Source organism: Chrysemys picta, chromosome 6, assembly GCF_011386835.1.
Source record: "Chrysemys picta bellii isolate R12L10 chromosome 6, ASM1138683v2, whole genome shotgun sequence".
Taxonomy (NCBI): Eukaryota; Metazoa; Chordata; order Testudines; family Emydidae; genus Chrysemys; species Chrysemys picta.
Window position 1 is genome coordinate 67,993,170 of NC_088796.1, and position 17,426 is coordinate 68,010,595.

The 17,426-nt window shown below is 42.8% G+C and overlaps 1 protein-coding gene across 1 annotated transcript in view; it reads right to left on the minus strand.

Annotated features, from left to right (window-relative positions):
* Nucleotides 1-17,426, minus strand: part of PJA2 (praja ring finger ubiquitin ligase 2) — a 193,716-nt gene that overhangs the window by 31,335 nt on the left and 144,955 nt on the right. Inside the window, exon 11 of the transcript XR_010588822.1 lies at nt 3,777-3,947. The gene's annotated coding sequence lies outside the window, so the exon portion shown is untranslated. The remainder of the gene's footprint in view (nt 1-3,776; nt 3,948-17,426) is intronic.

Below are 17,426 nucleotides of genomic sequence, written 5' to 3' on the forward strand. Positions count from 1 at the left end.
GGTCAGGGAGAGCGGCTGGCGACCGCGCTCTGGGGGGGGGGCTGCGGGGGACTTTTTTGCCTGGGGCAGCAAAAAAGCCAGAGCCAGCCCTGTTCATGAGATAGTTGAAGCAGCAGCGATAGAGGGTGGGGTGGTAATATATATGTTCAGCAGCAGTGACTGGAAATAGCTGGCTAGTGAGTAGAAGTGCAACTGAAGGAGTGCACAGTAACACCATTAGACTTCAGGCTCTGAGCCTGCCGTGCTGTGCAGTGGGCATCTGATTCTACATGTGCTGAACTCCTGAGTCCCACACCTAGTGACGTCACTGTGGGTCTGCTTTTAAAAGAGTAAAATGAAATAAGCATAGATATGTCTGCATAAAATCCAACTCATGGCCTAGAATCTTTCTCTGAACATCCAGTGCTCGCCACCTGAGCTATGGGAGACCTGGATTCACATCCTAACTCTGCCTGATATGTATTCAGGAATTTGAACCAGTGTCCCACCTCTTAAGGAGTACCCTAACTCCTGGGCTACAGGGTATTTAGGGAGAGTCTCTCTCAATTTCTCTTGTTGAAGCTCTTAACATTTATTTATTTTATAAAAAGTGTAATTGAGCCAGAGAACTATAACAAGAACAACTCTATAGGTTGGTGCTTAGGGCAGCCACCTGGAAGGGTGGAAACCTGGGTTCAAGTCCCTGCCCCACATCAGGAAGAGTGGGGATTTGAACTTGCAACTCCAGTATAGGGCATGAGAGCTCAAACCACTGGGCTATTGAGTAAAAGACTTATCTAGCTGTGTATTGTGTGGGGCCTGATGCAGGAGGACATGTGAATGTTGCCAGGACATAGCTGTGAGTTAGGTGCTAGGGGAGGCAGTGCCCATGCACACTAGCAGAAATGTAGGTTCCACATGCTGGAAAGCAATTAATGGGAAGAGAAATTTGTCCTTTTGGGATGTGTGCTACTGTAATACAACAAACAATATGGCTTTTACCAATGCAAACCCTGCAGGCTCTAGGACCTGCCTGCAGTGGCATGCGCTGGGGGCTGGCAAAGAATAGGGGCGGAGCGAGTCACCAATTAGGTCCTTGTGGTAGTGAAATCTGGCCTTCACCAAACGCACCCAGAAGGGAATAGCAATTGATGGTGGCTCTTGAAGAAACATCCCAAGAGCACACACCATCTGACAGCTGAGGTGGTCATGCCAGTGTTTGATTATACACCCCCTCGCAGAGAATCCACTGTCATAGGAATAAGGAGGCCAGGCTGGAGTTTTGCTATATTCCATCTTTGACTTTGGGTATTTGCTATTTAGCATTTAGACATTAAACTATTTGATTGCACCTGGAAATCAGAGAGTTACATGTCTATTCATTATAATTTACAGCAACACTATTTCCACAAAAATGGAGGCTAGGTTGAGGCCACTTCTGTGTTACCCTTCACCCAGAATTTCCACAGTGGCACAGTAATTGAAATGTTCTGGCACAAGTTTTTTTTTTACTGTTGTTATTTTCCAATATATTTGTTTTGTTTAGATTGCTATATCGCCTACTTAGACTGCAACCTTTTCATCTTGCTCGTCTTCTCTTCCATAGTTACTTACAATTTATTAATATCTAGGTTTCACAAAAGAATTTCTCAAACAACTGCAAAAGTTTCCTTTTTAAAATGATTCAAGTAAGTTCTCTCAACTCCTACAAACAGTGATCATTTTTAAATTAGATTCTTGTCCGCAACCAGTTTTTTTAAAATTTGTTTTGCTGCTAAGACCTTCTCAATTTCCTTAATCTCCTCCCCTCCCCCCCCAAATAAAACCCCCACAATCTCACTGGGAATAAGCCTGATTTTATGTATTCTGCTGATCCTCTAGAGAAAAGTTGCATAATCTAGGCCTGAAAAGAGCATTAGATATTTATGTGGCAATGACATTCAATATGCAGCAAGCAAACTGTTGTTTGTATCCTTCCTTTTTGAAAGGGAAGACCAATTTGTATTTCTGTAAACACATTTGAAAGTCTTATTTTGTTGTTGCTGAGGACAGACAGAATGAAGCATAGAAAGTCAAATGGAAAAACAACAAGGGGTTGATGTGATATGCCCTTCAAATTAAATCATGTAACAGTGACTTGGTAATGGAAACAGCAGCACTGCCATGGGGTGAAGATCTCAGACTCAGCAAAGATGAGGGATGGGGAAGGTTTGAGTTCTCAAAGAGTGGAAACAGTTATTCACTGGCAGAGGACTGGTGAGTGCTCTATTCTACCAGACTGACCAACAGGGGCTTCTGCTGCAGGTAGAGCCACTCTTCCATTCCTTACTCTGCATGAAAAGCTCAACGGTCATCAATAATCATCACTAGTTAAGTGGACAATCAACAGTGAGAAGCTCTGGAACTGGTCCTCCTTCAGTTCCTGCACAACTGCCTTCTATTTAAATTAAAGGAATATCAGAGTATACCTTCTACACTGGACAGTGGTCAATGTTATCAACGTATTTATGCATGGCTTTTCCATATTCTATCTTTAGTGCATAAATACAACTAATTAGAGCCATAAATACAATTACAAAAAGGATCCTAAACTTTCAAATGTGAGAGATTTTTCTGAGTTTACTTTACATATTTTATTTGAAAAAATAAGCCAGTACATATGAATGATAACTTGTTTGCCTGACCCCATCCTCCCCCCCACACACAAACACACACATACACACTTTGCAGAGCAAAACAGGTGTCAACATTTGAAAATGTGGACAGTCTTTTAAAATGACCTTGGGCTCCACAAAGAGATCCAAATAGCTCAGAAATTAATACACATTGCTGGAATTTGGCAAATAGTAAGTTCCAATAAATCTAGCCATGAGACCAAGCTCTCCGAGAACATGCATATTCACTTTCAGGGCCCTTCACAGCCACCCTCTCATTTGGTGCTGAGCAGATGATTTTCACCTCTGATCAGCCCATGATTCCAGTCTCTAATGCCCACTTGTAAAATTTTCAACAAGCACTTTTATGCTTTTTCCTATGCTGTCCCATATACTTGGTAAGTGCTCCTCATATACATCCACATAGCTACTTCAATAGCCTCCTTCAAATCCCTCCTCAGAACTGTTGCCAGGATGCATGCGTAAAACTTGAAAAAGATTTGCTGCTGGTGTGCAGACACCACTGCCTACCATGTTATTACTTATCAGAGGGGTAGCCGTGTTAGTCTGGATCTGTAAAAAGCAAGAGGTTGATAGATTTCCATTCCATACGGCTCTGAATCTGATGAAATGGGTATTCACCCACGAAAGCTTATGCTCCAATACATCTGTTAGTCTTAGAAGGTGCCACAGAACTCTGTTGCTTTTTACATGTTATTACTGTCTCTTTGTTTATTTGTATCAATTTATTGTCTCATCTTATACATAGATTGTAAGCCCCTTCAGGCAGGGATGGTCTTTTTGTTCTTTTTTTGTAGAGCACCTAGCACAATAGAGCCCTGATCCACGTATGTATGGTACGTAGTACTCAGACACTGTGTGTGCATGCTGAGATATATTCCTGAAATATATGGTATGCTTAGAACATGACATTCCAATATCCAAGAGTTAGCAGTGCTCTGCAGTAAATGCTCAGTCTAAAAGCGGGGGGGGGGGGGGGGGGGGGGGCGGACAAACCTCTAGTAATGTTTGAAGAAAATGCACGGTTACAACGTGTTACAATAATGATAGGCACAGCTGGCCTTGGTTCTTCATAGAAAACCATAAAAGGAGAATGCTTTTGTCAATATTACGTCTTCTCACCTGTTCAAAAGTATCCCTGCATCTGTGATCAGCTCTTTCCTCCCTTAATTTCCTCATGAATCAGCGGAAACTCTGACCGACTGTAAAAAGTACTTCATTTCCTGACCTGGCTGATAGCTTTTTTGGGGTTCCTTTTAAAAAGAAAGAAGTCTCCGATCTATGTTGTTGTGTCTGATAGGAGAGAAAACAATACAATTGGAATCTGTAGCAGTTTCTTCCTCAATAGCTTCTCTACTTTAATATAAATGTAAATTTTTTGCTCAACAACAAAAAGGGGGGGCTGATTGTGAGAATTGTGGAATAATCTTCACTAATGCATAATTAATACACACTGATTTAATTTGACAATCAGTCTTCAAATAGAGGGCAAAAGCAAAAGAATATAATTTTTCTTGATAATAAAAAAAAGTTCTTGTTAGAATTATAATCAATAGATATACTTGACAAATTACATTCTAAACTGTGCTGTCTGGAGGGGTTTACAAACAGCTGGTGTCCATGTCCAAACATTGTGCGATGAGGCACATCTGTTCTCTTGTAATGCTGGAAGGTATTAAAGCGCTCTTTTTCACTTCATGGTTATTTTTCCCCCTTTCATAGCTTTTCTATGATTTTCAATGCAGACTGATGGATGGGATTATTGATTAAATATTAGATAACATTTCCAAGACTTTTCATTTTAGCTATTAGCTGCTAAGCTGGTGACTGCTAAAATTAAAAAGGGCAGCAATTAAGTTTGATGGAGGGGGGTCACCACTCTACAAGGCACCCCCTGAGGCTGAACTCTTAAAAACCTTCAGAAGAAGAGATGAAGTAGAAAACCACAGTGGGATACAAGCAATGCTCAGGACACCAACATAGAAGCAATTATACACACAAACTTAGCCAAAAGCTTATTTTGCCCATTTTCCCCTACTGAACATTTCTTCAATCAGAACCTGCCCCCCCAGCCTGTGATCTTGCCAGATCTCAACAACTAACAGGGTTGATCCTCAGTACTTGAAAAGCAGCGCTCTACCCTAAAAACTGTGCAGCTATAGGAATGATGTTGATGGCTCATTAGAAAAGTCTTATTGAACGCTAAATCAAACCTATAGCTTGGTGTTCATGTGCTGTGAAAGGTGCCACCTTTTAGATGAGATATGAACCTGAGTCCCTGAAAATAATCATCGCCTTTTATGAGAGGATCTTAAAAGCATTTTACACAGGTGGGTGAGTATTTACATGAGAAAACTGAGGCCCAGAATGGTTAACTGACTGCCTATAGTCATAAAGCAAGTCTAGCAAAGTGGGGGAAATAACCTCTCTCCTGACTCTAATTCCTGTTTTAAACATCCTGCAGGATTTTGCAAAAGTGGGATTAGTCCTGGAGCCCTAACCAAATTTCCCTCTGTTACCTACTGCCTGCCTACACACATCCTTCCAACCTCCTGTTTCAGTTGGTCATGGTATTCTGCACTTCTTATCCTGAATACATACGCAAGCATACATGACGAAAAGTGCCATTTAAATATAAAATCATCTCTTCTAATCTACTCTTCCTCTCCCAAAATAGAGCCACCACCACCTGTTTCTCACACAAAAACCATTCAAACACGTATCTTCTTTTTCTAGGATTCCTGCTTTAATCTTTCCTACAATGCTTGGGTTCTGGGACATCTTATTTCTGTCTGGGAGTGTAACAAACAGGCAGCCATCTATGCACACACACCCCCACCATAGCTTTGGGGGTTCCGATGCAGACAGCCTGCCTGCCTTTGTTTCCCCTCTTGGATTATAAAACTAAAATTTCACCCAGGCTTTTTGTGGTCAAACATTCCCTGCCTTAGGGCCTGGGTTTATTGATACAAAATAAACTCAAAATAAAATTTAAAATCCCAGAACAAAGTCCACCCAAAACACAGGTTGCCTTACCTCCTCTCAGGCCTTCCTACCTGGGGTCTTTCCTGCTTTAGAAGACCACTCCCAGGCCTTACCTGACTGAAGTCTCAGACCTAAGCCCCAGGACACTGCTACAGCCTGCTCACTCCTAGCAGCCTCTGATCCCCCCCTCTGCAGCTTCCTACTGCCATGGCACAGGTGTGGCTCCTTAGTAATGAGGGCTGGCTGGCTCCAGCCCTTCCAGGCAAGCCACCCTGTTATAGGGTGAAATCCCATCCTGCTCCATATCTGGTATAAAAAATAAAATATGGAGCTGTCAAGCCTGAATCCCCACTTTGTCACTCCAAGTGCAGAAGGTGGGGGCCTACAAGGATTCTAAAAAATAATATGTGCCACTCCAGGCTTGTTTTAAATCAGGGCTGCCCAAAGGATTCAGGGGGCCTGGGGCAAAGCAATTTCGGGGGCCCCTTCCATAAAAAAAGCTGCAATACTATAGAATACTATATTCTCATGGGGGCCCCTCCGGGGCAGCCCTGTTTTAAACTCCCAAGGTTACAGCTTTTCTCTGACCTTGGCTTGGTAAACACTGCCACCACCCAAATGCAAAAAAACCCTTTGAACCCAAGAAGGAGCACTTCCTCCCTGTGGAGTACCCTCAAGCCCTTTCCCCCACTCCCCCACTCCTAGGAAGAGCTGAGAAAGAAAACAAAGGAAATGAGCTGTGGCTATCAGCTAATCAAACAACATAAACAAACCTCTTAGGAAACCGAAAATCCAATCCTGCTCTTAAAAAAGGTAAATTTTATTAAAAACAAAAAGGGAAAAAATACATCTAGAACTCAGGCTTTTTGATAGATCTTAAAAGAAACAATTACAAAAACTAAACACCCAAAACAGCTTTCTTGGGAGTTCAACTTAAAGGTTACAAGCAAACAAAAGCATCAGGGGTTAGCACAGAGGAGATCCACAAGCCAAAATAAAGAAAATAAACCTGATTGCATCTAGCTAAACATCCCTCATTTACTTACATATTTGGGGGGGTTCCAAATAAGTAAATTTTAGGTATCATCTGATGAATTTTCATACCTGGTTCAAGCCTCACACAGCACTCCTGCTTATAGCATTGCTACTCTGGCACTGCAGCCCAGAGAACAACAGACAAAGGGAAAGTTTCTTTCCCCATTTTAAAAAGTTCTACCGTCCCATTGGCTCTTTTGGTCAGTGCCCACTTTTTTTTTCTTTACCTGAGGGACGTTTTAATCCTTTACAGGTAAAGCAAGTAAAGAACAGCTACCAAGAGGGATTTTACAGCTAACTGGCTGGCTGGCTGTCCATCAAAGGAAGCTATCCCCCACTTTATTTATCACAGGAGCAAATTACCAAAAAGAGGAATAAAACAAAGATCATTTGAACTGGAAGGTGTTAAAGAAGCACCATAAGATCTTAACTAGACTCAGACAATTGGATTGTGCTCCAGCAATACTTCTGGGAGGGGAAAAGAGAATGTGTGACAGAAAGGAAGGTCAAGATGCACAGCTGTGGATACTCTTTACCTGCAGACTACCAAGTACTGCCCTCCCAAGCTAGAAAATGAGCACTGCCCTTACTGGTGGTACATGATTGAACTTCAAGGGGATCATAGCATGATGCTCTAACGTTAGAGGCAGGTAGCACACTCAGATAGCACATTGGGACCAGATGTATCCCCTAAATCCTCTGCTGGGCATAGCCCCAGCCTGAAGAAGTCCCCAGAGGATATGGTGCTGGCAAAGCTGGCTCCTAGTTCGCTCCCTTGCAGGCCCCGCAGCACCTGGAGGCAGGGGACAGTGGCCTGAGTGCAGTGCACTCCAGCTGTCCCTAGTTAGCAGAAGGTCCCTAGTTGGTGCAAAGCTAGAGCAGGCCCAGACTTCCCTAACCTGGGCTATGCCTAGGGTTGCCAGGTATCTGATTTTTATGAATTTCATGAAAATCAGAGCATGAACTTCAACTCCAATTTCACTTGGCTTCAACTTTCTATTCAGGTTTGTAAATTAATCTTTAATCATTCTTGATATGATTATACTGAATTGATGGTAAAATATGGAAGCTACCTCCATTTGCACAGACATTAAAGAAGAGTGCAGCCTAGCAGCTGTAGTGGCTGCTATATTTGAAAGACAGTGAGTTAAAAAGTTTGTTTTTAATTTTTTTTTAAATATATGGACTTTTCTGCATCTGTGCAATTAAAATTGAATGATTCTTTTGCTTTTAGGAAGGTGGTAAAAACTGAGTTATATAACTATCCCATTTCAAACGTTTCACAAATCCGAGAGCAACCTCAAGGGGTGGGGAGGAGAAAACATTTAGTGACACTAAAACAGTCACATTAAAAAAGAGCAAATATTTTAAAGGGAGACATTAAATTGGCACATCTGACCTAGAAGCTCCACCATACAGTGATATGAAACCTACAAGAGCACTGGGGCAGAGAAGTCAGCCCGGCTCTTCTTGTATAACTTTTTATTATTTCAACAGACAGCCTTTTGACATTTGGATGAACTGTTGTTTTGTTTTCTAAAACCATGCAAACATTTTACATCAGAAACTGGCTACAGCAAGAAGGGCTAACTAAGGCTATCAGAAAAATATTTGCCCTTCAGACCAAGGAAGAAGAACGAAGCGCTATTAAACCATACAGGGTAATAATGTTTATTATTAAATACAAACTTCAGAACTTGAACCAACACCATTTAATGCAGAGAAAAACAAGAAGTCTCCTTTCTACCAATGCACTTCTCCCTTTATCAACGCCTTCCTTTTTCCCCTGCTCATGCTTCTCAGTATGAAATGCTCATGCATCAGAGCTAACTAATTCTCCACTGTCTGGCACCCTAATCTAGTCATTTACATCTGTGCCAAGTGGATGTGTAATCCTGCAGTTTTGACCGGGTAGCACTGTATACAGATTTTGCACAGATGCAAGTGATTACACAGAGTGCAAGGCAGTGGAGAATCAGGTCCATTTTCCACTTCCTACCTACTTATAAATTGTGCCAAGGTGCAGTAACCCAGCATCCTCAAAATGCTGCTCTTATACACCCCAGGAGTTTGTCCCTGCTACCAGAGCTTTTCAAAAGCTCTGAAGCATGTCCCAAAACCTCCTGAGTGGAGAGACATCGCAGGGTTCTCGCTGCCAATAGATTCCACACTTCAGAGGTTTCATTTGTACAGGTAATTTTGATCTCTGGTGCACTGCAGGATCCTCTTTGCTAGCAACATCTCCTTTGAACTATCATGGGTACCAGCGGAGCTCTTAGGGCATATCAAAGCTCTAAAGATACTGGCTGACACAGTTTAGGGGATGAGAGCCACACACAGGTTCTCAATGGAGCTTGCATATTTGGTGTGTCTAGACTGCAATGAAACACCTGCAGCACTGAGTCCCAGAGACTGAGTCAGCTGACTCAGGTCTGGGGGGCTTGGACTAGGGGCAAAAAAAATAGCAGTGTAGACATTTGGGTTCAGTCTGGATCCCTCATGGGGTCTCAGAGCCAGGGCTCCAGTCAGAGCCCAGACATTTATGCTACAATTTTATATTCCTGCACCTCGAACCCTGTGGGCCCGAGTCAACTGACAGCCAGTTGCAGCCATGCTGTGAGGGTCTTTTATTGCAGTGTAGACATACCTACAGTGAAGGAGGGGCATTATAGCTGCCAAAAACAAGAGGCAAAGAGGAGGGAGGGGCCATCTTGTTTCTTGGGTTCTGAAATACATACAAAGTTTCTTGCAGCAGATTGTGTGACACTGTTCACCTAATTATTAGTCTGTCAATTTTTGGCACCGGCAACTTTTGACCAACTAATATGGGCAAAAGTATTAAACTACTTTAGGTATGTGATGCTACCCTTTAATGGATAAACACATGGCAAGTAGCGGTCACCCATTCTGCATACATTATACTTTTGTACACATTTGGTACAGTGGCAGGTTCTCAGGAATTCCAGCACAGTTCCAGAAATGGTTGGCTACAGTAAATTCTGCATGTACTTCATCATCACAGAATCAAACCATTCACGTCATCAGTCCAAACTCCTGCCAGACCAGGTTTGTCCCCTAGGATAACTCTCTGTAATTCAGTGGAACGCAGGTAGGTTAGTTAGCTTAATCATTTGTAAAGGGTATTAGTATTCACCTTCCTATGGCTTCCCAAGTTATGTAGGAATAACTTTCTCCTCCTGCTCAGGCCTCATCCCTGAGATACAGACAATTCAACCCCAGTGATTCTACCATATCTCAATCTGGGGAGGGAGAGAGAAAAGGATTCCCCAACCCACTATAGGCAGTGAGGAAAGCTCCATCTAATAAGCAACCAATGATCCATTCCTACTACTTCTGGCTACCAGATCCTCTTGTCATCACCCCCCGCATTAACGGAGTACAGAAGGGTAGTTTTAAATCAAGGGAGATTTTTTTCATAGATTCAGAGATTATAAAGCAAGAAAAGACCACTGTGATCATCTGGTCAGACCTCTTGAATAAATACAGACCATGGGACTTCCCTAAATTAAGTCCTGTTTGAACTAGAGTAAATATATTAGAAAAAGATTGAGTCTTAGATTTAAACATTTCCAGTGATGGAGAATCCACCACAACATTTGTGAACTGTTATAATGGCTAATTATCCTCACTGTTAAATTTGTGCATCTTATTTTGAGTTTTAATTTGTCTGGCTTCAACTTCCAACCACTGGAACTTGTTACACCTTTGTTTGCTAGATTGAAAAGCTCTCGATTACCAATTTTTGTTCCCCATTTAGGTTTTTATAGACTGTGATCAAGTCACCCCTTAATAGTCTCTTTGTTAAGCTAAATATATTGAGCTCCTGCAGTCTCACTACAAGGCATGTTTTTCAGTCCTTTAATCATTCTGATGGTCCTTTTCTGACACCTCTCCAATTTATCAACATCTTTTTGCATTGTAGATACCAAAGTGGGAGACTCTATTCCAATAGTGATCGCACCAGTACCAAATTCACAGGCAACATAACCTCCTAACCCCTACTGTTTCTGCATCCAAGGATCACATTAGCCCTTTTGGATAGTATCTCATCAGGAGCTCATGTTCAGCTGATTTTAGAGAAGTGTCAAGAAAGTGTCGGGGTGAGGGGAGGGATAGCTCAGTGGCCTGCTAAACCCAGGGTTGTGAGTTCAATCCTTGAGGGGGCCCCTTAGGGATCTGGGGCAAAATCAGTACTTGGTCCTGCTAGTGAAGACAGAGGGCTGGACTCGATGACCTTTCAAGGTCCCTTCCAGTTCTAGGAGATAGGATATCTCCATTTATTTATTTATTGTGTAAGAAATAGGTGAGGAGGGAAGACGGAAGATAATGAAGAGATATTGAAAGCTCAGAGGAAAAAGGAGAGAATGCAATTCAGGTAAAGGAAGTGAAAAGGAAGAGGAAAAAAAGACTAAAAGAGGAAGACAAATGAAAAGTGGAATGAAAAGATGGAAAAGAATAAAGAGTTATAGTGAGTCCCATTTGTTCTTAGATAGTGCCAGAAATGTTATAACTAAATATATACAAATATAAAATTTAATGGAAAATATTAGTATTAATCAACATTAAGAAATCAAGCTTTCAAAAGTTAGGAAACTCCACAAGATAAGATGGAAAACTTCAAAGCTCCCAGCTGTTCTGAATTCCCAGAGCTATAAGACACAAAGGATTGGGCACAGTCTTCTCCAACCCCAACATATATGGCTTTGACTGAAATGTAAAAAAAGAATCACCTTACTGCACATGTATAAGAAAACTGAACAGTCATGTTGCAAAAGCTACTGAACTGAATTTCTTCACGAACAGCCCAGGGGGAAGAAAGTTGGTTTAGGTGTTGTTGATTTATGGACCCACAATCTCTGATTGTACATGGTAATTAAAAACAAAACAACGGCTGAAGGGATATTGCTACAGCTTCAAGAAAACAAAACAAAGCAGTAACCTCTGAGCAGAGAGCAAGCATAGAACAGCAATCTAGCCTTACAGGAATTTGTCTGAGAAAAGTATGAGCAACCAAAAGAGACAGGTTATAATGAAAGCTGGAATTCAACCTTCAAGGAATGGCATCAAACTAAAATCTAGTCAGTTTCAAAACATGAAGTAGAAGACATAGTTTCAGGTACTACACCTGCTCTTTATCCCTCTGCTCATTGTGATTTTCTATTTTCCTCTTTTTTAAGAAACAGTATCAGTCTCTCCCCTCTTGCTGTGAAATGGTTAGGCAGCTGGTTTCTTGCAACTGATTTCTTTACTTGACCAGTATATTCTCATTGTTTCCCTTGTGCTCCCCATTGTCTGTTTTATCCAGCAGTGTCTGTTTTATCCAGCAGTGTCTGTAGTTTAACACTTAAAATGTACGCTCTTTGCAACAGGCACTGTATTTGTTATATCTGCATCATGCTTCGTACAATGGAGTCCTTGTCATAGCTATCTTAATATAAATTAATAATAATCCACACAAAAACAGGGGAGAATAAAACTGACTATATGCAAACCCGTCAAATGCATAAAGCAAATAAAGTGACAAAAAGATACATTTGTCTCTAATCTTTAGGTTACAGTCATCTTGGGTGTCACTTGTAATGAGGTAAAACACTTCCAGAGAGAACTGTGGTTGTTAAGTTGCTGTCATTTTAACTATCATTTTGACTGCCTGCAAATGCTAGAATAGTAAGCAGGGATGAAGTGGGCAGGGATTTCTCCTGGCTTTAATGGAATTAAGCCCTCTCTGAGTTAATGCTAAACCATCCCTTACTTTTATCCCTAGCTCATGACACTTATGAGAGCAAGTTTTGCCCTGGGAATGCATCAGTTTTTCATGTGCTCTTCTTCCCAAAAGTGTCCCTCCCTAGGGGAGGAGTTGATGCCACTGACCCCCAGCCTCTTTAAAGACTTCCCTTCCCTCACCCCTATACCTGCAGATTACTCAATTTACAAATTGCTCAAAAGATACTTGTCAGCCCATTCCTGTTGCCTATGCTTCTCTATGCTTCCTTCCGGAGCCACATGCACTCCCTGCTCATCCCTGCTTCTGAAACTGGTAGGAGATCCTCTCCTCTTCCTAAGCCGATTGCTGCCTGAAAACTAGGCTGCCCTCTCACTAGCCACCAATGAAGTGTTCCAGTAATGAGCAGAAACAACATCCATCGTTCCCCCAAAATCATGGAATCCCTCATCATGGAATAAACTGCTGAACATTGCAGGGAGGCAATGCAGCAGCTTGCCATGGAATCTGATTAGGGATAGTATATGGGCTATGAGAAACACATATGCCTTGAATGAGTAATGGCTAATGGTTCCTTCTGGAAAAGCTGTCCTCCTCTGTTTATCCCCAAAACAGGATCAACCTAAGAAGTAAAGACAATAAGAAAATGCCTTACATCACATGAGACGCTTTGTCTAAGGACACACAAATCAGCCAAAGTTCCTCTCCCCAAGAACAGAAGCTAAAATGGCTAAGTGACAGTACTGTCAATCACCCAGGCAAGAATCTCTCAATTTGCATATGGATAAAACCTCTTTCTCTCCTCCAACTTAGCTAAAAAGTTACCCAGTAAGGGTGACACCTTACTTTCTTATGCAGTGACCCATTGCACATTGTGAATGGATCAAGAGATGGGTGCGGAAGATGCAAGTTAAGCAAATTAGAAATGTGGCAGTAAGATCAAAGGTCAAATTGGACAAACTACCATTGCTCCAAGAAATCCAAGCCACAAGTTTTCACCCCAAAGTATAAACTATAGATTGCTGTCCTTATAAATCGAATATACCATAAATAAGCCAACTTTCACCCCAAATTAGAATCTGCACATTTGTTTGCCTTGGATCTATATCCTTCTATACATGGATAATGTCTCTTGTAAATCCTAAAGGATGTGAAATTCTTATGTATAAATTAAATAAAGTACGGAGTATGTCCTCCAAATTTAGAAAATTTTAAGTATTTTGTTGGTTTTCACTGTAATAAGTATGGCACTTTAGAAATAATAGGAATTGACTCACACAAGGAAGAAGAAATGTTAAATGATATAAACCAAGGTATAACTTTGGGGTATTAAGAGAAATTGCTTAAAAGAGGGGATCCCTAATAATGAAATACAGTTCTTTTAAATGAATCAAATGTAAAAAGCCTCCAACAAGAAAAGGATTACACAATTTGGTATACACGGTCATCATTTATTGTATACTAATGGAAGCAGCAGAGAGACTGAGAGCTGAAATCTGAACACCCACTTGGTATGTGTACAACAGCAATAAGAGGGTGGCTCTCTCCAACAAGCCCTGAAACTAAGGCATATAAAACTGATGTCACCATGCGCTCAAGAGAGTGGACTGAACCTATCATCAGAAACTGCAGAATCATAAGTATAACTGACATCCAAACCAGCTGTGTGGAAAGGCCACTCCCCCACCTCATGGTTAGGAGGATAAGAAGAAATGGTGAGATTTCATTGCAGAGATTGTATTTCCCCTTCTTTTCTTAACCTATAGTTTATTTATATTAATCTTTCTGAGTCTACACTGATTAATGAGACCTCACAGAACCCCATATTTTAGAGTCTAACTCCTTCATATATCCAAGCAAATTGGCCTAAGACAGCTTGAAAACAACACCTTGTCCCTTTTGGACCAATCTAGTCAAAGTAGTAATCACACTCTTCAAAGTGCCTTAAAGACCAGTGCACCCTCGGAAGTGTGATAAATGTGCTAGGTACCAGAGAACTGATGATCATAAGTAAATGTAATAAGAAATCTTGGTAATTTGCATTGTTCCTTGATAGAACTGTTGAGCCTCTAGTCTGTGAGGCACAATTGGTTGTGTCTGCATTTGAATGCTGAACTGTTGATTATATATATTAATGCGGTTCTGGGTGAAGTAATAAATTGTTAGTTGGTTAAGAATAAGCAAGAGTTCTGATCTGAGAAATACTGTTCAAGTTAAAAGTTGACCTGAAAAGAACCCAGCATTAAGCTAACACTCCTTGGACTCAATAAAAGGGGGTTATCCTATTGGATTCTATTAGGGCATGCCTACACATACAGCACTGCAGCTGTGCTGAGGCAGCGCATCTGGGGAAGATGCTCTAACGTCAATGAGAGAGAGCTCTCCCATTGGCATAATAAAACCACCTCTGTGAGTGGCAGAAGCTATGTGGGCAGGAGAAGCTCTCCTGCCGACATAGTGCTGTCCACACCGGTGCTTATGTTGGTGTCACCTATGACCCTCAGGGAGGGTGGTTTATTCACACTCCTGAGCGACATAAGTTATGTCAACATAAGATTTCAGCTCTAAAATCTAACTGGCACCCTGCCAAATTCATAAATTGTCCCCATTTCATGCTTACAATAGTGGTCCCAAGAAGAGAAGCAGAAGCCTCTCAACGTGTTGCCCAACCATCCACTAAAAGTTGGTTCTCATTAAAATATTTCTCTGCGGATTGTTATCCAGCACCTGCTTAGCAGGAGCAGCCACACAAATGTGGAATCAGCTTTCATTTTAGCTTTGTGGCCAGTGATGAGCTCCCAAAATCCTAAGAACCAGTTCCCTAGAAGGGGGTCTTCACTTGCGCTGGGTTTTCGGCGGCATTTCAGCAGCAGGTACTTCACCCGGAGCGAGTGAAGACATCCCCCCACCCCGCCGCCGAAGTGCCATCGAAGACCCGGTAGGGAACCGCGCAGTGAGTACAAGCCCCATGTGCCTGTCTCCCCCCACCCCCATTCGACCCCAATCCACGTCCTGCCCCTGACTGCCCACCTCAGAACCCGCAACCCATCAACCCCTCCCGCAGCTTGTCCCCTGACCACCCCCTCCCAAGACCCCTCACCCTAACTGCCCCCCAGGACCCCACCCCCTACCCAACTCACCCCGCTCCTTGTCCCGACTGCCCCGACCGCATCCTCCACCACCCTGACAGAGCCCCGGAACTCCCATGCCTACCCCCCCCCATTCCCCGTCTCCTGACCGCCCCCCCCCACCCCGAGCCTCTGCCCCCTCCAACCGCTCCCAGCCCGGCCCCCTTACCATGCTGCTGTGTAAGGATGCCGCGCGGCCGCTGGAGCTTGCAGCCCCACCCTCTTACCATGCCGCTCAAAGCGGCAGGAGCTGCAGAGCACCCCAGAGCGCTGGCGCCAGCAGCACGGTGCGCTGGGGCTCTGCAAGGGGGGGGGGAAGTGGGGGAAGGGCCGGGGGAGTCTCCCCAGCTGGGAGCTCAGGCGGGCCGGGCAGGATGGTCCCGTGGGCCGGATGTGGCCCGCAGACCGAAGTTTGCTCACCCGCCTGCCCCTTTAGGAACCTGTTCTACACCGGCTTCTAAATTTAACAACCAGTTCTTGCGAACCGGCTCCAGCTCACCACTGTTTGCAGCTCATCTGTGCATACAGGAGCCAATATGGGCCAATCTTATGGCAGAAGTTAAGTGCTACATAAAAAGCTAACTGCCGAAAAGAGAAAGCAAGGTGGGGAGAAAAAGGAAAGCTCTGCCTCCTGTTAGCACACCTAAAGAAGAAATTCTTGCTTTGGGGACTCGAGGTAGCAAAGATCCAATGCTGGAAAAGTTAGGGAGGGAGGGAGGGAGCTCAGAATGGAAGAGGTAGTGTGTGAACTCCGTTTCCTAAGTATTTTTTAGACCACTGAGTTTAATACTACATAGGCCAAGTACATTTTGAATTAAAACCATACCCATTTATTTGCAAGACTCTACACTAGCAATTTTCTCAAAATCTCCAGTCAGAGCACAGGCATTTAACACAGTGTCATCAAAACCTGCTCAGACCACTACACCTCAAGATGGGGTGCATGCTCTTGTAAAAAGGAGCATTATGCTCTTCTCACCTCACATGGCCTGCATACCAAAACAGGCCTGCTAGCCAGCTAGGAACCTAGACATGTCCTCATGTCACAGCCACACAGCCTTGTAATTCTTGCCCCTCCTATGTCACTACCCACATGCAAAGGCGATGTGGGGGGGGGGTGGCGGGGAGGACTGTAGGCGGTTACTCCCCCCCGAGACTTGCTGCTTGGCTTGTACTTAGCACGCTCAGTAACACTGCAAAGCCAGCTGCCTTCACTCTGCCCCCCACGTCGGCAGGCACAGGTCATCTCTGCCCACATGCAAATACTATTGTTACTATAGGAGATAAATAAATGTCCATTTGTCTGAGGGCAGGACTGATTAAGCTAGTACTGAACATGGATGTTCTTTACTGTTACCACCATAAGCTAGTACGGGAGCCAAATAAATTACCGCCATGTTCTACAGGATATTTATTGGAATCATTCCTGCACTTTTTCCTTTCTCGAAGTACTGCTGGTTTCTCTGCTGATGGATGTCCTCAGTTCTTGTTTGCTATTGATCCTAGATTGTAGAAGAATAGTAAAACAGCCTTCTTTGGTGCATTTACATCACACAATGACATGTGTCTTAAATGGTGAATTAAGGTTTCTGGTACTATCATCCCCTACAGTTTGCCATATCATTTCAGAAACTTCTGCTCCAAGTATCTCAATTGTTCATTGTCTTGCTTCTTTTTTTAAATTGCCTTTGTCAGCTTCTGCTAAAATGAAGACAATTTTATCATTAATCAGAAACAACGATCTGTTGAAATAAAATATCATCTAGCTAGCTGGCTATATGGAAGAATTTCTGTTGTAAGGATGTCCTCAATCATTCCAAGGTAATCTGAAACAACTAACATCTTAGCTTCTCTTGTAGCTTAACTTCAAATCACAGTATC